At 48.7% G+C, this 22500-nt stretch overlaps 1 protein-coding gene and 3 pseudogenes across 4 annotated transcripts in view; 1 reads left to right on the top strand and 3 right to left on the bottom strand.

Annotated features, from left to right (window-relative positions):
- nrn1la (neuritin 1-like a) overlaps positions 1–22500 on the top strand; it is a gene marked incomplete at both ends in the record, with an annotated part of 104218 nt that overhangs the window by 14524 nt on the left and 67194 nt on the right. The window lies entirely within an intron of this gene.
- LOC310792410 (signal peptide peptidase-like 2A pseudogene) lies at positions 10855–12411 on the bottom strand (annotated as a pseudogene). Its single transcript has one exon. The product of its transcript is annotated as a signal peptide peptidase-like 2A pseudogene (transcript).
- On the bottom strand, positions 15681–17237 carry LOC310792409 (signal peptide peptidase-like 2A pseudogene; annotated as a pseudogene). The gene has a single exon. The product of its transcript is annotated as a signal peptide peptidase-like 2A pseudogene (transcript).
- LOC310792408 (signal peptide peptidase-like 2A pseudogene) lies at positions 20503–22059 on the bottom strand (annotated as a pseudogene). The gene has a single exon. The product of its transcript is annotated as a signal peptide peptidase-like 2A pseudogene (transcript).

Raw genomic sequence — 22500 nt, 5'->3', positions numbered from 1 at the left:
CTCAGAGACGTTCACGGCGGTTAACCGCTGACATCCCTAATACAAATCACTATCAGCCAGAGTTAGTACAGGTTTACCTACTACTACACACATAATCATATGCATGTAGAGACTCTAAATAGAGTTGTGTGTTGCCCCTGAACACACACACACACACACACACACACACACACACGCACACACACACACACACACACAGGGTTGCATAATCAGGTTGGCATGATAATTGGAAAGACATCCAGCACCCAAAAGGTCACAGATTGAATCCCAGTCTGCACTAACATGTCAATGTGAAGTGGAAATGAACACACTTGTCAGCACAGAGCACATTATCATTATTACACATGCAGACTTCATTATTCATCATTCCCACATACGTGTGCGTTAATGCACACGTATGTGCGCGCACACACACACACACACACACACACACACACACACACACACACACACACACACACTCCCCCATGGGATGGGAAGCAGTAGATTAGATATCTGTATTCTGTACATTAGCGGTATGTCTCGAGTGGACCAGAGCTTCCTGTGTGTGTGTGTGTGCGTGTGCGTGTGCGTGTGTGTGTGTGTGTGTGTGTGTGAATAGAGGTGAAAGTTCAGAGACGAGGAGTGGAGACATTTCAGATGGGCAATCCATCTAACTTCTATGATTGTGAGTTCAGGTGATCTGGATCGTTTACCTGCTGATTTCTTTGCAGATTTGGGGCCCTATCTTGGTACAGGCCTTAGGCGCAAAAACTGGCGTTAAACGCAAAAAAAACGTGCCTTGCTCCTGCCTCGGGAAGATAGCAACATGGTTTTAGGCCCCGAAATGCGCTTTACGCCAAAGAGGCGTGGCGCAGTGCCAGAATAGGCCAGAATGGGCGTTTCGGCCTTAAATACCGGCCTAACGATATCTTCCGCCCTGGCGTTAATTTAGCGCTTTAGCATTTAGGCCTATTCAGTGCACCGGTTGAGCAGAGCTCTCCTCTGCCATCTCACTCTCTGTCCCCCCTCTCTCTCTCTCTCACTCCCTCTCTCTCGCGCATCAGACCAGGCACGTGCACACATAGACATGAAAGGGGGCTTGAGCCCCTGCCTTTTTTTCAGTCTGTAAAAAGTGCCCCCCTTTTTTTTTTTTTATGCCTCCGCCGGCGAAGCCAGGCCGAAGGCATTATGGATCCGGGTTGTCCGTCCGTACGTACGTACGGCCGGATGTCCGTCCGTCCGTCCGTACGGATGTTTGTTAACGCCATATCTGAGGAACGCCTTGACGGAATTTCATCAGATTCGCCTTAAACATTCACTTAGGCTCAAGGATGATCTGATTAGATTTTGGTGGTCAAAGGTCAAAGGTCAAGGTCACTATGACCTCTCGAACGCCATTTTCAAGCTTGTTAACGCGATATCTGAGGAACGCCTGGACGGAATTTCATCAGATTCGCCTTAAACATTCACTTAGGCTCAAGGATGATCTGATTAGATTTTGGTGGTCAAAGGTCAAGGTCACTGTGACCTCTCGAACGCCATTTTCAAGCTTGTTAACGCGATATCTGAGGAACGCCTGGACGGAATTTCATCAGATTCGCCTTAAACATTCACTTAGGCTCAAGGATGATCTGATTAGATTTTGGTGGTCAAAGGTCAAAGGTCAAGGTCACTGTGACCTCTCGAACGCCATTTTCAAGCTTGTTAACGCGATATCTGAGGAACGCCTGGACGGAATTTCATCAGATTCGCCTTAAACATTCACTTAGGCTCAAGGATGATCTGATTAGATTTTGGTGGTCAAAGGTCAAAGGTCAAGGTCACTGTGACCTCTCGAACGCCATTTTCAAGCTTGTTAACGCGATATCTGAGGAACGCCTGGACGGAATTTCATCAGATTCGCCTTAAACATTCACTTAGGCTCAAGGATGATCTGATTAGATTTTGGTGGTCAAAGGTCAAAGGTCAAGGTCACTGTGACCTCTCGAACGCCATTTTCAAGCTTGTTAACGCGATATCTGAGGAACGCCTGGACGGAATTTCATCAGATTCGCCTTAAACATTCACTTAGGCTCAAGGATGATCTGATTTGATTTTGGCGGTCAAAGGTCAAAGGTCAAGGTCACTGTGACCTCTCGAACGCCATTTTCAAGCTTGTTAACGCGATATCTGAGGAACGCCTGGATGGAATTTCATCAGATTCGCCTTAAACATTCACTTAGGCTCAAGGATGATCTGATTAGATTTTGGTGGTCAAAGGTCAAAGGTCAAGGTCACTGTGACCTCTCGAACGCCATTTTCAAGCTTGTTAACGCGATATCTGAGGAATGCCTGGACGGAATTTAATCAGATTCACCTTAAACATTCACTTAGGCTCAAGGATGATCTGTTTAGATTTTGGTGGTCAAAGGTCAAAGGTCAAGGTCACTGTGACCTCTCAAACGCCATTTTCAAGCTTGTTAACGCGATATCTGAGGAACGCCTGGACGGAATTTCATCAGATTCGCCTTAAACATTCACTTAGGCTCAAGGATGAACTGATTCCATTTTGGTTATCAAAGGTCAAAGGTCAAGGTCACAGTGACCTAACAAATGCCATTTTCAAGCTCGGTAATGCCATATCTCAGTAACACATTGACTAAATTTCTTCACATTTGGCTCAAATATCCAATTCTGCACAGAAACGCCTTGATGCAATTTCTTCCTATTTGGCTCCAACATGCAATTGGACTCAAGAATGAACTAATGGCGGAGGCATAAGTCTGCGTTGCGGTCGTTCTAGTTTTTTTTTTTTTTTTTTTTTTTATAATACATTTTTCATTTTCATTCCAACAACACATGAACAAAACAAACAGCTCAGACACATGAAAAAATTAAATAAAAAGTGCCCTTTCCTGACCATGAATGCATTTCTAATGGTGCTTTGTATGGAAATTGCCCTTTCCATGCCATCACTGAAGGCAGCATTCAAAGAGAAATGCCTTTTCCGAGCTCTCTTGGCCTTGAATGCACCATTTGTAGGGGTGTCACGATACACTAATTTCACGATACGATACGATACACGATATTGGGTTCACAATAACGATACGATACGATATTTTAACAATATTCTTTTTAACACAAGTAAATAATTTTTATGTATTTATTTATCATTTATTTAACCATGTGAGTCCCGTTGAAATCGAAACCTCTTTTCAAGGGAGCCCTGGGAAAATACTGGAAAAAAGGTCTTTCATTTGAAATACACAAAATACAAAACAAATGCTGTTTTTGGAAATTGTTATTATAATAACTATAAAACAACATGGAAGATAATGCTTCTCTTGCAATAGAATGTGTCACACTGTCACAAACTAAATGTTTGTTGCATGGTGAAAGAAAAATAAAGTATACAATCTATTTCTTAAATAACTCATGCTCAATGGTCCCTAAACTTATGTAATCTTATGTACCCCTTGAGCTGTTTTGCCATGCCAGTAGTAGTCTACCCCCTCACTCATGCGTGTTAATTCTGCTAAATTTGTTCTATTATTATTTAGGAGCAATTTTTTTTTTTTTTTTTTTACGATATCATTTTTTTCTGACGATACGCATATCGTGACGTTTCGATATCGCGATATATCGTGCGACCAAATATCGTGACACCACTAACCATTTGTAATAGGCCTCTGCATGGAGCAGTGTTTTTCTAAACCGCCCCTGAAGGCACCAACCCAAAAAAGCACGTGGCCCTTCCCCACCCACTCCAGCAGTGCGCACTCCACTCAGCCAGAGCAACCATGCAGACGGACAGCAGCAGCACAGGCGCACACAGTCTGACATATATATCAGTCAGTCAACGTGAATCAGGTATGTATGTTTGTCAAAGTCTCATCCTAAAATGAGATATTCCTCTAAATCTGGTTAAAATCGGAATATTTAAAATGAGTTATACCCCTAAATTGGCCTTCAAATTGCCTCAAATTTTCGCCGACGCCCTCCGGACGGCGGCTGTAGTGCCCTTTTATGAATTTGAGCCCCTGCCCCTCTAATGTTCTCTGCACGTCCCTGCATCAGACAGCAGACAGGCACAAAGCCACACATGTGAAATCTCCCAGTATGCATTGAGGCTAATCCGTTTGACAAGAAATAGCAACCAAATCAGCTTAAATAGGGTACGTGATAAGTGGTAAGTGGTAAGTTTTACAAGAATGCGCCCAATATGAGCAGCAGATGACGAGGCAGCGAGCTGTTGGGTCCAACATCATTCTGCAGATGAGACGAGACGAGCCGCAGTGTTTGTTTTACTTCCTTCTACCACCTTCTACTCATGATGCCTTTCCTATATTTGCTCTTGAGTTTGGTTCCGTTTGCTTTCACACCACAAACGAACCGCACTAAAGCTCACTTGCAAACGAACCGAGACCCACGTTTTCAAGCGGACCACAATTCGCTTGTTTGTTCCGCAACAGAGTTCGTTTGCGCTTTCACGCCACCACAAACGAAGCGCATTATCCGAGGAAACGAACTCTGGCGCGGTTAAAGCGGACTAAACAGCTTTATGTGAAAGCCACCTTAAAGGTATAATGGTCACATTTCAGAAGAGGACAAAGGGAAAAGCCCCCCGTGTGTGTTACACACGGAAAGTAAGGTTCCAGTGTGTTTGTGTGTGTGTGTGTGTGTGTGTGTGTGTGTTGCGGCGGGGGAGCGAGGTGCTAACGGTGATAAGTTACAGCAGCAGCCTCAGGTGCTGAAGTCAATAAAAGCTCATTAACTCAACGAGAGGGTCAGTGGCTCCGTCCACCATAATATACCTCCCACTTTGTCTTCTTCACAAGGGTGTGTGTGTGTGTGTGTGTGTGTGTGTGTGTGTGTGTGTGTGTGTGTGTGTCTCTCTGTGTGTATGCATGTATGTATGTGTGTGTGTACTGCTCGATCAATCGGACTACAAGGTTCATTTAACTTCGAAGGAGAGGGAAGGAGGAAGAGAGGGAAGCGCAAGGTGGAAGGAGATAAATGAAAGAGCAATGAGGATGATTTATAACAACAGCAGCCATAACCTTAAAGGTTCCGTGCAATGAGGTCTGTATTTCTCACTTTTATCATATAATTGATTTACCAAAGGAACCTGTCAATGTTAAAGTTACCCAAATGATTATAAATGTTGGCACTCACTGTGGAAATGTGAAAAACAGAATGAGGCAGATTTAGAATTCCAATCTACTTACAGGTGTGAGTCACACCCAGGTTTTAACGAGTGCTCTGATTGGTCGACAGTATATGCATGGTTAATTAGGTTCTACTCTACTGGATATTTGGTCCTCAAAGAATAACAAAAAAAGAGGCTGCAGTGAAATCATTGAATTGCATCTTTAGCAATAGTAACATTTATTACAATAAGGATGATTATGATGGGGGGGAGAATTCTGTCAAGTATTACAAAAATCACACGCAGGTGTTGAAGTAAGCTGTGCAGGTTGCGCAGGTCGGCCCCTTCTCCCCCGCCCCCCTCTCCATATATGCATAGGCTACTCCTGATTGGTCATCGTGCTACAAACGGACAACTTGTTTCCATAACCCCTCCCCTTTCTTGCCCCCCCCCACCACCCACATCCCCTTGGCCACTCCCCCTACCCACCGCTCGAATCCCAACTCTCTACCACCTTCCTATCCCCTTCCTAGCCCCTCTTCCCTAGCCCCGCCTCCTAGTCTCATTCTGCCCCATGTATTCATAGTATTCTGATGATGTCACAAGCCTTTTTGTTCGTTTACAAGCCTTTTTCCTACCAATATGGCGCTACAATGCACACAGCTCATTGGCTGTAAGTGTCACTTGATTGTAATCACCTGTTAATTGATCACAATCACCTGTTGTTTTCCTACCAAAATGGCCGTGTGGTGATGTAACAGAATACTATCAATACTGTATAAACGGCTGCCCCACTTAAAGAATATGCCTTACAATGTTATCCAAATGATAAAGAAGCTTGCCACTGAATTTGAACGTGATGTCATAATTTTGACTTTTTTGAATTTTGACAGCTCTGTTTGACAACTGTCTCTACTGTCTTCTTCACTCGTCAAGTCTTTCTTGTTGAGGTGTGAAGTGTTTTCCTGATGACAGCTGACATGCCGTGCTGTTCTGCACACAGTGCTGTTCTGCACACAGTGCTGAGTTACACTGCTGACTTGTGTTTTGGTTTGGAGAGGTTGTCTCATGGCTGCTTGTGCCTCGGGGAAAAGTTCATTAATTAATACAACTGAGATCTCTCTCTCTCTCTCTCGTCTCTCTCTCCCTCACTCTCCCCCCACCCTCCCTCTCTCTCTCTCTCTCGTCTCTCTCTCCCTCACTCTCCCCCCACCCTCCCTCTCTCTCTCTCTCTCGTCTCTCTCTCCCTCTCTCTCCCCCCACCCTCCCTCTCTCTCTCTCGTCTCTCTCTCCCTCACTCTCCCCCCACCCTCCCTCTCTCTCTCTCTCGTCTCTCTCTCCCTCACTCTCCCTCACTCTCCCCCCACCCTCCCCCTCTCTCTCTCTCTCATCTCTCTCTCCCTCACTCTCCCCCCACCCTCCCCCTCTCTCTCTCTCGTCTCTCTCTCCCTCACTCTCCCCCCACCCTCTCTCTTTTGCTCCAGCCTCCTCTCTCATTCTCATGCATATCTCTCCCTCTCTTCTTTTGCTCTTCCTTTTCATTGCTGCTCTTTCTCTCTTCTCATCTGCCCCTCCCCTCCATCTGCCCCTCCCCCCCCGTCTGCCCCTCCCCCCCGTCTGCCCCCCCCCCCCGTCTGCCCCTCCCCCCCGTCTGCCCCTCCCCTCGCCTGCAGCCTTCTTGCTTGACATAACGACTAACTAACTAAACTGTTTTTTGAAGGCATCCATCTTTCATCAGCGGTCTGCTGTGAGCGTCTTTAACAAGCTCTTAGGCTGAATAATGCACCAACCAACCACTGCAGGTCTGTGAGCATCGGCCTCACCCGTGTGTGTGTGTGTGTGTGTGTGTGTGTGTGTGTGTGTGTGTGTGCGTGCGTGCGCGTGTGTCTGTGTGTGTGTGTGTGCGCGTGTGTGTGTCGGTGTGTGTGTGTGTGTGTGTGTGCGCGTGTCATGTGTGTGTTTGTGTGCGCGTGTGTGTGTGTATGCGTGTGTGTGTGTGTGTGTGTGTGTGTGCGTGCTATATTAATGGATTGACAGTCGTCCGGTCCGATTAATTTCCATGGCGGCGAGTATTAACTCTATTGACCCATCTGGTGGTGGCAGTGCAGCAGGGCCGTGCGCTGTTCCCCTGGGGCGCAGGTTGCAGGGTTAAGTGCCTTGCCCAAGGGCACAGCAGTAGGACGCGGGGAGGGGTGGATGGAGGGAGGCGCAGACAGATGGCGGCTGGACCATCCACTTTGTAGTGCTGCTACCCTGTCGAGGGCCGGAATTAGTAAGGAGGTTAATCACACACACACACACACACACACACACACACACACACACACACACACACACACACACACACAGTCTGTGGTATTCGTTGGGGCATTCACTGATGCTCTCCTCTCTCTCGTCTCCCCTGCTCTCTCTGCCTCTCTCTCTCTCTGTGTCTCTCTCTCTGTCTCTCTCCCACTCTCTCTCCCCCCTCTCTCTGACTGTCTCTCTCCCCCTCTCTCACTCTCTCTCTCCCACCTCTCTCTCTCTCCCCCTCTCACTCTCTCTCCCCCCTCTCTCTCTCTCTCTCCCCCCCTCTCTCTCTCCCCCTCTCTCACTGTCTCTCTCTCTCTTTCCCCCCCTCTCTCTCTCCCTCTCCCTCACTGTCTCTCTCTGTCTCTCTCCCCCTCTCTCACTGTCTCTCTCTCTCCCCCTCTCTCTCTCTCTCTCTCTCACACTGTCTCTCTCTCTCTCTCTCTCCCCCCCCTCTCTGTCTCTCTCTCTCTCTCTCTCTCTCTCTCTCTCTCTCTCTCTCTCTGTCTCTCTATCTCTCTCTCTCTCTCACTGTCTCTCTCTCTGTCTCTCTATCTCTCTCTCTCCCCCCCCCCTCTCTCTCTCTCTCTCTCTCTCTCTCTCTCTGCGTTTGGTTCCCTGCCTACCTCTCATGTGATGCAGCCTACAGTAGAATGTGAAGAAGTGACTTGATGTTGGAGGAAATGGATGAAAAGGAAGTGTGAAGGTTAATGAGATGCTCTTCCTCTCAAACCACTGTGTATAGATGCAAGCTAACCTTTTTTTAACCTATTGAAACCATATTGCTATGAAAAGTCCTAGATATTGAAGAATACTGAAGGAATGCGTGCCCGTCCACATGTCCTCGAGTGCCCACCGCCCGGGTGGGGTCGTCAAAAAGGGCCTTTCTGTGTGGAGTTTGCATGTTCTTCCCATGCCTCCCGGGGGTTTCCTTCATATAGGAACCCCTTCACCAAAACATGCAATAGATTCAAGATTGAAGATTTTTATTGTCACTCCGTAGTACAAGTATCACGTGTGAAATTCTTGTGCTGTAGACTCCGTTACAACATAGTGCAAAAAAAACAAAAAAAACAAACAAGAGGCAACAAGCAATAAAGCAGTAAGACACGCCACAGACAGTGGCACATATGTGCAAATGGCATGAACATACTTTAAACATAATTAAACATAATAACATTCTGTTAGGTGCAAATAGCATATGCCTAATTAACATACTATTGAACATTAGTCTTACGTGATGGTAGCAGCTGCAGTGCGGTACAGTACGGCTACTACACTATTTGTATATGTTAAGGAGTATCGTGGCCTGCGAGAAGAAACTGTCCCTCAAGCGATTTGTGCGTGCTCTTGGGACCCTGTATCTCCTCCCTGAGGGTAGCAGGGAGAACAGACTGTTGTGGGGGTGGTTTGTGTCTTTGATGATCTTCATGGACCTCCTGAGGCACCGCTGGTTGTACAGATCTTGCAGTTCTGGCAGCTCACATCCTGTTACGTGCTGGGCCACGCACCTCACCCTTCTTAGCGCCCTGCGGTCATGGTGGTGCAGTTCCCATACCAGGTGGTGAAGCAGCCAGTCAGCAGGCTTTCAATGGTGCCTCTGTAGAAGTCCCTGAGGATTTTTGGCCTTAGCCCGAATTTCTTCAGGCGTCTGAGTCTGTGTAGTTGCTGTTGGGCCTTTTTGACAACAGTGGCGGTGTGGTTGGCCCATGTCAGGTCCTGGTGGATATTGACTCCCAGGTACTTGAAGCTGTCCACCCTTTCCACCACTGTGCCGTTGATGGTGATTGGGGGGTGTGCGCCCCCCCCCCTTCTGTAGTCTCTACAATGATCTCCTTTGTCTTGGAGACGTTCAGAGAGGTGGTTGTCCTGGCACCATTGTTCCAGGGCCTCCACCTCCTTCCACCTCCAATATCCTGGTTGCTAATGTGGTTCCTCCTCTGGTCGTTAAGGGCGCCTGTTCGGAGGGAGGGGAACTGGTTGGAATAGCGTGAACCTCCCACGTGCTATGTCCTACCGGTGAAGCTTCCCCTGTCAGGTGAAAAGAAGCGGCTGGCTAACTGCCCATGTCTCGGAGGAAGCATGGAGCCAGTTTCAGCTCTCTCCAGATCGGCAGAGGGTGGAGTAGAAAAAAGTCCTAGATATTTATCAACTCCTTGTTGTGAGGAATAAGGAAATGCCATTTCCTCATTTAACAGTGCTTGTCCCTCATCTAGCAAAGCCTTCTGCAGGCTCACCAGAATGAGTTTATGCACAGTGTCGCTGTCGCCGCCATTCGGCGACAGGGCGCCAAGTCGAGGTTGCGCAGAACCATGCCGGGCGCTTTAGTCACTCTGTTGGTTGGTCCACAAGACCAGCAGCTCTGTAAGTCACTCTGTTGGTTGGTCCACAAGACCAGCAGCTCTGTAAGTCACTCTGTTGGTTGGTCCACAAGACCAGCAGCTCTGTAAGTCACTCTGTTGGTTGGTCCACAAAAAGACCAGCAGCTCTGTAAGTCACTCTGTTGGTTGGCCCACAAAAAGACCAGTAGCTCTGTAAGTCACTCTGTTGGTTGGTCCACCAGACCAGCAGCTCTGTAAGTCACTCTGTTGGTTGGTCCACCAGTCCAGCAGCTCTGTAAGTTACTCTGTTGGTTGGTCCACAAAAAGACCAGCAGCTCTGTAAGTCACTCTGTTGGTTGGTCCACAAAAAGACCAGCAGCTCTGTAAGTCTCTGTTGGTTGGTCCACCAGACCAGCAGCTCTGTAAGTCACTCTGTTGGTTGGTCCACCAGACCAGCAGCTCTGTAAGTCACTCTGTTGGTTAGTCCACAAAAAGACCAGCAGCTCTGTAAGTCACTCTGTTGGTTGGTCCACAAAAAGACCAGCAGCTCTGTAAGTCACTCTGTTGGTTGGTCCACCAGACCAGCAGCTCTGTAAGTCACTCTGTTGGTTAGTCCACCAGACCAGCAGCTCTGTAAGTCACTCTGTTGGTTGGTCCACCAGACCAGCAGCTCTGTAAGTCACTCTGTTGGTTAGTCCACCAGACCAGCAGCTCTGTAAGTCACTCTGTTGGTTAGTCCACAAAAAGTGCATTTTGGAAATTTGCATATCTTGTTGCAGCTATTGCGAATTCGCACTTGTTTATAAACTATGCCATAATTGGCTGGGAGCACATTTCAGCTTCTTGGCTCCTAGTAGGCACGTATGAAATCATCGGCGACCTGGCCATATATGACATCATCAGCGACCTGGCCATATATGACATCATCAGCGACCTGGCCTCTTGGCCCCTAGTGGCCACGAATGACATCATCGGCAACCTGGCCACATTCTTTCTTTCTTTCTTTCTTTCGGGGGGATATACATATAGACAGACAGACAGAACCTCTTATAGACACTTTGGCTTCCCTAGTGGCCACACCATAAAAAACTCCGGCAGTTGGTTCCTTGCACGTCAGTCAGCACCTTTCTCCTCCTATGGAACCATCAGCTCTTCCCTCTCAGAGGGGGTTCCTGCCCAGAACTGCTTCATCTCCCCCCTGCACGCAGCCACCAGAGCGACGGTTATCAGGGTGAAGGGGACCAGGTAGAGCATGGCAGGCTGGCCCTTCTCAGACAACAGCATGGCAGCAAATGCCACTATCATCCCCAACAGGTAGGCTATGCAGCAGCTGATGAAGTAGACCTTCTTGGTGCTGTTGATCCACACATCAAACCTGCTGCAGTAGGCCACAAGCAGACCTGGAACAACGATGTCTCCGTAGCCCAGACTGCAGAACTCCATCCCACACAGGTTCTGAGCCCAGAACCGTGGGAGACGCATCATGGAGGGCAGGTTCTCAGAGGGAGCCTGGGGTTCGGCGGGGACCTGCACCAGGTTAGCTTGCCTCTTCTCTCCAAATTCATCAGGGCCCAAGACAATCTGCTCCATCATGCTCACACCATTCTTGGTGAAGTAAGGAGTGATGAAAACAAAGAAGACATCATACACAAGCAAGAGGCTCAGCAGAATCACAGAGATCTTGAAATTGGACAGCGAGATGGTCTTTATGAAGCAAATGCAGAACACAATGCCGAGGAGGTCCTGCAAGATCCAGATCCATCTGTCTTCATGCCTGTAGACTACCGAGACCACGGCTACAGCAATGCACACTGCAGCCAGTATGAGCGACCTCACAGAGAAGGTACACGTTCCGATAGAGTAAGTCATAGTGCCACACCCCCCCATCCTGTCCATCACTGCTTCCAGGCACCTAAACAGCGCTATGGCGGAGCATATGCAGAATGCGGCAATGGCGATGTACATGAAGACATTGCGGAAGTAGTACGTGAGGTTTAGCATGGCAGACGACAGGGCTACATAGCTAACCGCTTTGAGAGGAGAGTCAAGAGAAAAGTCTCCGTTGTCTGCTTTGCTTTCAACCTTTCCTCTGCCCGCCGCACCACTGCTCAACTGCTCTCTCTCACATTTCCCGCTGCAGTAGCCTCCCAAGGCAACTGTGCATATGGAAATGAGTACCATGACTACGACGCTTGGATCAATGTTGGAGTGAGGCGGAGCATACATCTTCTCGGTCATTCCTCCACCAAACACCTGCTGGGCATCCAGGAAGTCCCTGTACCTCATGAGAGCCAGGGGGATTTGGATCTTGGCATACTCTGACTCTTTGGCTGATGGAGTGATCAAAGTTGTCTTGCTGGCAATGAGCAAAGCTGTAGCCCCAAGGTGCTGAGCAACCAGCGCTTTCTGGCTGAGATCACAGCCCCCTCTCATCACCACCAGCGCTTTGCCCCTGACCTCCTCTGGCCTCACCTCAGACATGTCGCACAGCACAGTGAATGGCAGAATCACCAGCTCATACTGCACAGCAGTGTCCAGAGTCTCCTTCAGGGGGGTCCAGGAGCCATTGTGAACAATGCAGTACTCCATACTTGTAGTTCCATCTGAAATGTGCAAGATTGCCTGTTGACAGTTTATCTTCGAGGACAAGAAAATGACCGATAAAATTATGATCATGACAGCTTTTGCCATATTGCAAGTTAATCAACAAGATGATTTAAACGCGAATGGGTTAAAAGACGAGAATTGTCCAAGTTATAACGTCAGTAGGGAAGGATTTATGACCTCAGTGATGATGTCACAATATCTATGCATAAGTGACATCATCAGTGACATCATTGTAACATCATCATTGATGATATCACTGTTGAAATTGTGACATCATCACTGATATCACCTACTGATGACATCACAATTGCTTGAGTGACATCACTGATGTCATCAGCAATGATGTCTCTCTCCCTCTCTCCCTCTCTCTCACACTGTCTCTCTCTCTGTCTCTCTGTCTCTCTCCCCCTCTCTGTCTCTCTCTCTGTCTCTCTCTCTCTCTCTCTCTCTCTGCGTTTGGTTCCCTGCCTACCTCTCATGTGATGCAGCCTACAGTAGAATGTGAAGAAGTGACTTGATGTTGGAGGAAATGGATGAAAAGGAAGTGTGAAGGTTAATGAGATGCTCTTCCTCTCAAACCACTGTGTATAGATGCAAGCTAACCCTTTTTTTAACCTATTGAAACCATATTGCTATGAAAAGTCCTAGATATTGAAGAATACTGAAGGAGTGCGTGCCCGTCCGCATGTCCTCGAGTGCCCACCGCCCAGGTGGGGTCGTCAAAAAGGGCCTTTCTGTGTGGAGTTTGCATGTTCTCCCTGTGCCTCCCGGGGGTTTCCTTCATATAGGAACCCCTTCACCAAAACATGCAATAGATTCAAGATTCAAGATTTTTATTGTCACTCCGTAGTACAAGTATCACGTGTGAAATTATTGTGCTGTAGACTCCGTTACAACATAGTGCAAAAAAAACAAACAAGAGGCAACAAGCAATAAAGCAGTAGACACGCCACAGACAGTGGCACATATGTGCAAATGGCATGAACATACTTTAAACATAATTAAACATAATAACATTCTGTTAGGTGCAAATAGCATATGCCTAATTAACATACTATTGAACATTAGTCTTACGTGATGGTAGCAGCTGCAGTGCGGTACAGTACGGCTACTACACTATTTGTATATGTTAAGGAGTCTCGTGGCCTGCGAGAAGAAACTGTCCCTCAAGCGATTTGTGCGTGCTCTTGGGACCCTGTATCTCCTCCCTGAGGGTAGCAGGGAGAACAGACTGTTGTGGGGGTGGTTTGTGTCTTTGATGATCTTCATGGACCTCCTGAGGCACCGCTGGTTGTACAGATCTTGCAGTTCTGGCAGCTCACATCCTGTTACGTGCTGGGCCGTGCGCCTCACCCTTCTTAGCGCCCTGCGGTCCATGGTGGTGCAGTTCCCATACCAGGTGGTGAAGCAGCCAGTCAGCAGGCTTTCAATGGTGCCTCTGTAGAAGTCCCTGAGGATTTTTGGCCTTAGCCCGAATTTCTTCAGGCGTCTGAGTCCGTGTAGTCGCTGTTGGGCCTTTTTGACAACAGTGGCGGTGTGGTTGGCCCATGTCAGGTCCTGGTGGATGTTGACTCCCAGGTACTTGAAGCTGTCCACCCTTTCCACCACTGTGCCGTTGATGGTGATTGGGGGGTGTGCCCCCCCCCCTCCCCCTTCTGTAGTCTCTACAATGATCTCCATTGTCTTGGAGACGTTCAGAGAGAGGTGGTTGTCCTGGCACCATTGTTCCAGGGCCTCCACCTCCTTCCACCTCCAATATCCTGGTTGCTAATATGGTTCCTCCTCTGGTCGTTAAGGGCGCCTGTTCGGAGGGAGGGGAACTGGTTGGAATAGCGTGAACCTCCCACGTGCTATGTCCTACCGGTGAAGCTTCCCCTGTCAGGTGAAAAGAAGCGGCTGGCTAACTGCCCATGTCTCGGAGGAAGCATGGAGCCAGTTTCAGCTCTCTCCAGATCGGCAGAGGGTGGAGTAGAAAAAAGTCCTAGATATTTATCAACTCCTTGTTGTGAGGAATAAGGAAATGCCATTTCCTCATTTAACAGTGCTTGTCCCTCATCTAGCAAAGCCTTCTGCAGGCTCACCAGAATGAGTTTATGCACAGTGTCGCTGTCGCCGCCATTCGGCGACAGGGCGCCAAGTCGAGGTTGCGCAGAACCATGCCGGGCGCTTTAGTCACTCTGTTGGTTGGTCCACAAGACCAGCAGCTCTGTAAGTAACTCTGTTGGTTGGTCCACAAAAAGCCCAGCAGCTCTGTAAGTCACTCTGTTGGTTGGTCCACAAAAAGACCAGCAGCTCTGTAAGTCACTCTGTTGGTTGGCCCACAAAAAGACCAGCAGCTCTGTAAGTCACTCTGTTGGTTGGTCCACCAGACCAGCAGCTCTGTAAGTCACTCTGTTGGTTGGTCCACCAGTCCAGCAGCTCTGTAAGTCACTCTGTTGGTTGGTCCACAAAAAGACCAGCAGCTCTGTAAGTCTCTGTTGGTTGGTCCACAAAAAGACCAGCAGCTCTGTAAGTCACTCTGTTGGTTGGCCCACAAAAAGACCAGCAGCTCTGTAAGTCACTCTGTTGGTTGGTCCACCAGACCAGCAGCTCTGTAAGTCACTCTGTTGGTTGGTCCACCAGTCCAGCAGCTCTGTAAGTCACTCTGTTGGTTGGTCCACAAAAAGACCAGCAGCTCTGTAAGTCACTCTGTTGGTTGGTCCACAAAAAGACCAGCAGCTCTGTAAGTCACTCTGTTGGTTGGTCCACAAAAAGACCAGCAGCTCTGTAAGTCTCTGTTGGTTGGTCCACCAGACCAGCAGCTCTTTAAGTCACTCTGTTGGTTGGTCCACCAGACCAGCAGCTCTGTAAGTCACTCTGTTGGTTAGTCCACAAAAAGACCAGCAGCTCTGTAAGTCACTCTGTTGGTTGGTCCACAAAAAGACCAGCAGCTCTGTAAGTCACTCTGTTGGTTAGTCCACAAAAAGGGCATTTTGGAAATTTGCATATCTTGTTGCAGCTATTGCGAATTCGCACTTGTTTATAAACTATGCCATAATTGGCTGGGAGCACATTTCAGCCACTTGGCTCCTAGTAGGCACGTATGAAATCATCGGCGACCTGGCCATAATGACATCATCAGCGACCTGGCCATATATGACATCATCAGCGACCTGGCCTCTTGGCCCCTAGTGGCCACGAATGACATCATCGGCAACCTGGCCACATTCTTTCTTTCTTTCTTTCGGGGGGATATACAGTACATATAGACAGACAGACAGAACCTCTTATAGACACTTTGGCTTCCCTAGTGGCCACACCATAAAAAACTCCGGCAGTTGGTTCCTTGCACGTCAGTCAGCACCTTTCTCCTCCTATGGAACCATCAGCTCTTCCCTCTCAGAGGGGGTTCCTGCCCAGAACTGCTTCATCTCCCCCCTGCACGCAGCCACCAGAGCGACGGTTATCAGGGTGAAGGGGACCAGGTAGAGCATGGCAGGCTGGCCCTTCTCAGACAACAGCATGGCAGCAAATGCCACTATCATCCCCAACAGGTAGGCTATGCAGCAGCTGATGAAGTAGACCTTCTTGGTGCTGTTGATCCACACATCAAACCTGCTGCAGTAGGCCACAAGCAGACCTGGAACAACGATGTCTCCGTAGCCCAGACTGCAGAACTCCATCCCACACAGGTTCTGAGCCCAGAACCGTGGGAGACGCATCATGGAGGGCAGGTTCTCAGAGGGAGCCTGGGGTTCGGCGGGGACCTGCACCAGGTTAGCTGGCATCTTCTCTCCAAATTCATCAGGGCCCAAGACAATCTGCTCCATCATGCTCACACCATTCTTGGTGAAGTAAGGAGTGATGAAAACAAAGAAGACATCATACACAAGCAAGAGGCTCAGCAGAATCACAGAGATCTTGAAATTGGACAGCGAGATGGTCTTTATGAAGCAAATGCAGAACACAATGCCGAGGAGGTCCTGCAAGATCCAGATCCATCTGTCTTCATGCCTGTAGACTACCGAGACCACGGCTACAGCAATGCACACTGCAGCCAGTATGAGCGACCTCACAGAGAAGGTACACGTTCCGATAGAGTAAGTCATAGTGCCACACCCCCCCATCCTGTCCATCACTGCTTCCAGGCACCTAAACAGCGCTATGGCGGAGCATATGCAGAATGCGGCAATGGCGATGTACATGAAGACATTGCGGAAGTAGTACGTGAGGTTTAGCATGGCAGACGACAGGGCTACATAGCTAACCGCTTTGAGAGGAGAGTCAAGAGAAAAGTCTCCGTTGTCTGCTTTGCTTTCAACCTTTCCTCTGCCCGCCGCACCACTGCTCAACTGCTCTCTCTCACATTTCCCGCTGCAGTAGCCTCCCAAGGCAACTGTGCATATGGAAATGAGTACCATGACTACGACGCTTGGATCAATGTTGGAGTGAGGCGGAGCATACATCTTCTCGGTCATTCCTCCACCAAACACCTGCTGGGCATCCAGGAAGTCCCTGTACCTCATGAGAGCCAGGGGGATTTGGATCTTGGCATACTCTGACTCTTTGGCTGATGGAGTGATCAAAGTTGTCTTGCTGGCAATGAGCAAAGCTGTAGCCCCAAGGTGCTGAGCAACCAGCGCTTTCTGGCTGAGATCACAGCCCCCTCTCATCACCACCAGCGCTTTGCCCCTGACCTCCTCTGGCCTCACCTCAGACATGTCGCACAGCACAGTGAATGGCAGAATCACCAGCTCATACTGCACAGCAGTGTCCAGAGTCTCCTTCAGGGGGGTCCAGGAGCCATTGTGAACAATGCAGTACTCCATACTTGTAGTTCCATCTGAAATGTGCAAGATTGCCTGTTGACAGTTTATCTTCGAGGACAAGAAAATGACCGATAAAATTATGATCATGACAGCTTTTGCCATATTGCAAGTTAATCAACAAGATGATTTAAATGCGAATGGGTTAAAAGACGAGAATTGTCCAAGTTATAACGTCAGTAGGGAAGGATTTATGACCTCAGTGATGATGTCACAATATCTATGCATAAGTGACATCATCAGTGACATCATTGTAACATCATCATTGATGATATCACTGTTGAAATTGTGACATCATCACTGATATCACCTACTGATGACATCACAATTGCTTGAGTGACATCACTGATGTCATCAGCAATGATGTCTCTCTCCCTCTCTCCCTCTCTCTCACACTGTCTCTCTCTCTGTCTCTCTCCCCCTCTCTGTCTCTCTCTCTGTCTCTCTCTCTCTCTCTCTCTCTGCGTTTGGTTCCCTGCCTACCTCTCATGTGATGCAGCCTACAGTAGAATGTGAAGAAGTGACTTGATGTTGGAGGAAATGGATGAAAAGGAAGTGTGAAGGTTAATGAGATGCTCTTCCTCTCAAACCACTGTGTATAGATGCAAGCTAACCCTTTTTTTAACCTATTGAAACCATATTGCTATGAAAAGTCCTAGATATTGAAGAATACTGAAGGAGTGCGTGCCCGTCCACATGTCCTCGAGTGCCCACCGCCCGGGTGGGGTCATCAAAAAGGGCCTTTCTGTGTGGAGTTTGCATGTTCTCCCCGTGCCTCCCGGGGGTTTCCTTCATATAGGAACCCCTTCACCAAAACATGCAATAGATTCAAGATTCAAGATTTTTATTGTCACTCCGTAGTACAAGTATCACGTGTGAAATTCTTGTGCTGTAGACTCCGTTACAACATAGTGCTAAAAAACCAAAAAAAAACGAGGCAACAAGCAATAAAGCAGTAAGACACGCCACAGACAGTGGCACATATGTGCAAATGGCATGAACATACTTTAAACATAATTAAACATAATAACATTCTGTTAGGTGCAAATAGCATATGCCTAATTAATATACTATTGAACATTAGTCTTACGTGATGGTAGCAGCTGCAGTGCGGTACAGTACGGCTACTACACTATTTGTATTATGGTAAGGAGTCTCGTGGCCTGCGAGAAGAAACTGTCCCTCAAGCGATTTGTGCGTGCTCTTGGGACCCTGTATCTCCTCCCTGAGGGTAGCAGGGAGAACAGACTGTTGTGGGGGTGGTTTGTGTCTTTGATGATCTTCATGGACCTCCTGAGGCACCGCTGGTTGTACAGATCTTGCAGTTCTGGCAGCTCACATCCTGTTACGTGCTGGGCCGCGCGCCTCACCCTTCTTAGCGCCCTGCGGTCCATGGTGGTGCAGTTCCCATACCAGGTGGTGAAGCAGCCAGTCAGCAGGCTTTCAATGGTGCCTCTGTAGAAGTCCCTGAGGATTTTTGGCCTTAGCCCGAATTTCTTCAGGCGTCTGAGTCCGTGTAGTCGCTGTTGGGCCTTTTTGACAACAGTGGCGGTGTGGTTGGCCCATGTCAGGTCCTGGTGGATGTTGACTCCCAGGTACTTGAAGCTGTCCACCCTTTCCACCACTGTGCCGTTGATGGTGATTGGGGGGTGTGCCCCCCCCCCTCCCCCTTCTGTAGTCTCTACAATGATCTCCATTGTCTTGGAGACGTTCAGAGAGAGGTGGTTGTCCTGGCACCATTGTTCCAGGGCCTCCACCTCCTTCCACCTCCAATATCCTGGTTGCTAATATGGTTCCTCCTCTGGTCGTTAAGGGCGCCTGTTCGGAGGGAGGGGAACTGGTTGGAATAGCGTGAACCTCCCACGTGCTATGTCCTACCGGTGAAGCTTCCCCTGTCAGGTGAAAAGAAGCGGCTGGCTAACTGCCCATGTCTCGGAGGAAGCATGGAGCCAGTTTCAGCTCTCTCCAGATCGGCAGAGGGTGGAGTAGAAAAAAGTCCTAGATATTTATCAACTCCTTGTTGTAAGGAATAAGGAAATGCCATTTCCTCATTTAACAGTGCTTGTCCCTCATCTAGCAAAGCCTTCTGCAGGCTCACCAGAATGAGTTTATGCACAGTGTCGCTGTCGCCGCCATTCGGCGACAGGGCGCCAAGTCGAGGTTGCGCAGAACCATGCCGGGCGCTTTAGTCACTCTGTTGGTTGGTCCACAAGACCAGCAGCTCTGTAAGTAACTCTGTTGGTTGGTCCACAAAAAGCCCAGCAGCTCTGTAAGTCACTCTGTTGGTTGGTCCACAAAAAGACCAGCAGCTCTGTAAGTCACTCTGTTGGTTGGCCCACAAAAAGACCAGCAGCTCTGTAAGTCACTCTGTTGGTTGGTCCACCAGACCAGCAGCTCTGTAAGTCACTCTGTTGGTTGGTCCACCAGTCCAGCAGCTCTGTAAGTCACTCTGTTGGTTGGTCCACAAAAAGACCAGCAGCTCTGTAAGTCTCTGTTGGTTGGTCCACAAAAAGACCAGCAGCTCTGTAAGTCACTCTGTTGGTTGGCCCACAAAAAGACCAGCAGCTCTGTAAGTCACTCTGTTGGTTGGTCCACCAGACCAGCAGCTCTGTAAGTCACTCTGTTGGTTGGTCCACCAGTCCAGCAGCTCTGTAAGTCACTCTGTTGGTTGGTCCACAAAAAGACCAGCAGCTCTGTAAGTCACTCTGTTGGTTGGTCCACAAAAAGACCAGCAGCTCTGTAAGTCACTCTGTTGGTTGGTCCACAAAAAGACCAGCAGCTCTGTAAGTCTCTGTTGGTTGGTCCACCAGACCAGCAGCTCTTTAAGTCACTCTGTTGGTTGGTCCACCAGACCAGCAGCTCTGTAAGTCACTCTGTTGGTTAGTCCACAAAAAGACCAGCAGCTCTGTAAGTCACTCTGTTGGTTGGTCCACAAAAAGACCAGCAGCTCTGTAAGTCACTCTGTTGGTTAGTCCACAAAAAGGGCATTTTGGAAATTTGCATATCTTGTTGCAGCTATTGCGAATTCGCACTTGTTTATAAACTATGCCATAATTGGCTGGGAGCACATTTCAGCCACTTGGCTCCTAGTAGGCACGTATGAAATCATCGGCGACCTGGCCATAATGACATCATCAGCGACCTGGCCATATATGACATCATCAGCGACCTGGCCTCTTGGCCCCTAGTGGCCACGAATGACATCATCGGCAACCTGGCCACATTCTTTCTTTCTTTCTTTCGGGGGGATATACAGTACATATAGACAGACAGACAGAACCTCTTATAGACACTTTGGCTTCCCTAGTGGCCACACCATAAAAAACTCCGGCAGTTGGTTCCTTGCACGTCAGTCAGCACCTTTCTCCTCCTATGGAACCATCAGCTCTTCCCTCTCAGAGGGGGTTCCTGCCCAGAACTGCTTCATCTCCCCCCTGCACGCAGCCACCAGAGCGATGGTTATCAGGGTGAAGGGGACCAGGTAGAGCATGGCAGGCTGGCCCTTCTCAGACAACAGCATGGCAGCAAATGCCACTATCATCCCCAACAGGTAGGCTATGCAGCAGCTGATGAAGTAGACCTTCTTGGTGCTGTTGATCCACACATCAAACCTGCTGCAGTAGGCCACAAGCAGACCTGGAACAACGATGTCTCCGTAGCCCAGACTGCAGAACTCCATCCCACACAGGTTCTGAGCCCAGAACCGTGGGAGACGCATCATGGAGGGCAGGTTCTCAGAGGGAGCCTGGGGTTCGGCGGGGACCTGCACCAGGTTAGCTGGCATCTTCTCTCCAAATTCATCAGGGCCCAAGACAATCTGCTCCATCATGCTCACACCATTCTTGGTGAAGTAAGGAGTGATGAAAACAAAGAAGACATCATACACAAGCAAGAGGCTCAGCAGAATCACAGAGATCTTGAAATTGGACAGCGAGATGGTCTTTATGAAGCAAATGCAGAACACAATGCCGAGGAGGTCCTGCAAGATCCAGATCCATCTGTCTTCATGCCTGTAGACTACCGAGACCACGGCTACAGCAATGCACACTGCAGCCAGTATGAGCGACCTCACAGAGAAGGTACACGTTCCGATAGAGTAAGTCATAGTGCCACACCCCCCCATCCTGTCCATCACTGCTTCCAGGCACCTAAACAGCGCTATGGCGGAGCATATGCAGAATGCGGCAATGGCGATGTACATGAAGACATTGCGGAAGTAGTACGTGAGGTTTAGCATGGCAGACGACAGGGCTACATAGCTAACCGCTTTGAGAGGAGAGTCAAGAGAAAAGTCTCCGTTGTCTGCTTTGCTTTCAACCTTTCCTCTGCCCGCCGCACCACTGCTCAACTGCTCTCTCTCACATTTCCCGCTGCAGTAGCCTCCCAAGGCAACTGTGCATATGGAAATGAGTACCATGACTACGACGCTTGGATCAATGTTGGAGTGAGGCGGAGCATACATCTTCTCGGTCATTCCTCCACCAAACACCTGCTGGGCATCCAGGAAGTCCCTGTACCTCATGAGAGCCAGGGGGATTTGGATCTTGGCATACTCTGACTCTTTGGCTGATGGAGTGATCAAAGTTGTCTTGCTGGCAATGAGCAAAGCTGTAGCCCCAAGGTGCTGAGCAACCAGCGCTTTCTGGCTGAGATCACAGCCCCCTCTCATCACCACCAGCGCTTTGCCCCTGACCTCCTCTGGCCTCACCTCAGACATGTCGCACAGCACAGTGAATGGCAGAATCACCAGCTCATACTGCACAGCAGTGTCCAGAGTCTCCTTCAGGGGGGTCCAGGAGCCATTGTGAACAATGCAGTACTCCATACTTGTAGTTCCATCTGAAATGTGCAAGATTGCCTGTTGACAGTTTATCTTCGAGGACAAGAAAATGACCGATAAAATTATGATCATGACAGCTTTTGCCATATTGCAAGTTAATCAACAAGATGATTTAAACGCGAATGGGTTAAAAGACGAGAATTGTCCAAGTTATAACGTCAGTAGGGAAGGATTTATGACCTCAGTGATGATGTCACAATATCTATGCATAAGTGACATCATCAGTGACATCATTGTAACATCATCATTGATGATATCACTGTTGAAATTGTGACATCATCACTGATATCACCTACTGATGACATCACAATTGCTTGAGTGACATCACTGATGTCATCAGCAATGATGTCTCTCTCCCTCTCTCCCTCTCTCTCACACTGTCTCTCTCTCTGTCTCTCTGTCTCTCTCCCCCTCTCTGTCTCTCTCTCTGTCTCTCTCTCTCTCTCTCTCTCTGCGTTTGGTTCCCTGCCTACCTCTCATGTGATGCAGCCTACAGTAGAATGTGAAGAAGTGACTTGATGTTGGAGG

This window comes from Poromitra crassiceps, assembly GCF_964638095.1.
Source record: "Poromitra crassiceps genome assembly, chromosome: 18".
NCBI classification, from domain to species: domain Eukaryota; kingdom Metazoa; phylum Chordata; class Actinopteri; order Beryciformes; family Melamphaidae; genus Poromitra; species Poromitra crassiceps.
This window is presented reverse-complemented; position numbering and strand designations above follow the sequence as displayed.